The sequence below is a fragment of the Chelmon rostratus genome, chromosome 23, assembly GCF_017976325.1.
Source record: "Chelmon rostratus isolate fCheRos1 chromosome 23, fCheRos1.pri, whole genome shotgun sequence".
Taxonomy (NCBI): Eukaryota; Metazoa; Chordata; class Actinopteri; order Chaetodontiformes; family Chaetodontidae; genus Chelmon; species Chelmon rostratus.
The window spans coordinates 8,023,757-8,024,156 of record NC_055680.1 but is presented as its reverse complement, the minus strand read 5'-3'; positions in this window follow the sequence as shown (position 1 = coordinate 8,024,156).

The following is a 400-nucleotide window of genomic DNA, read 5'->3' as shown; positions in this document are numbered from 1 at the left end:
ACAGTTATTACACCGGGAAAATGGCGACCGGAAGCTCTTACCTCATCATTATTATCCTTCGCAAAATGATTCAAAAGCCGCGATTTACTGTGAGACCGAGCGAGCACGTTGCATAGAAAAGGTCCCAGCGTTACTGAGACCCGCACATGATGTCGCCCACGAAAGCCTGTCGCGGTGCCTGCAGATACGACGCAGCGGTCCAGGGATGCGGGGGAGGATGCGGGAGGTCTGCTGCCTGCCGCTCGGGTCGGGGACGGTGATGTGCCTGTAGCTGCCGGTGCCCGCCAAACAGCGCGCACAACAGGCGCTGCTGTTGCCTCGCCCCCTTCAATCCAAAGCCCCGGTCACTGCAGCACAGGCAGGTCCGTGTTCTCTGAAGAAGGCTCTCTGCAAATATGTT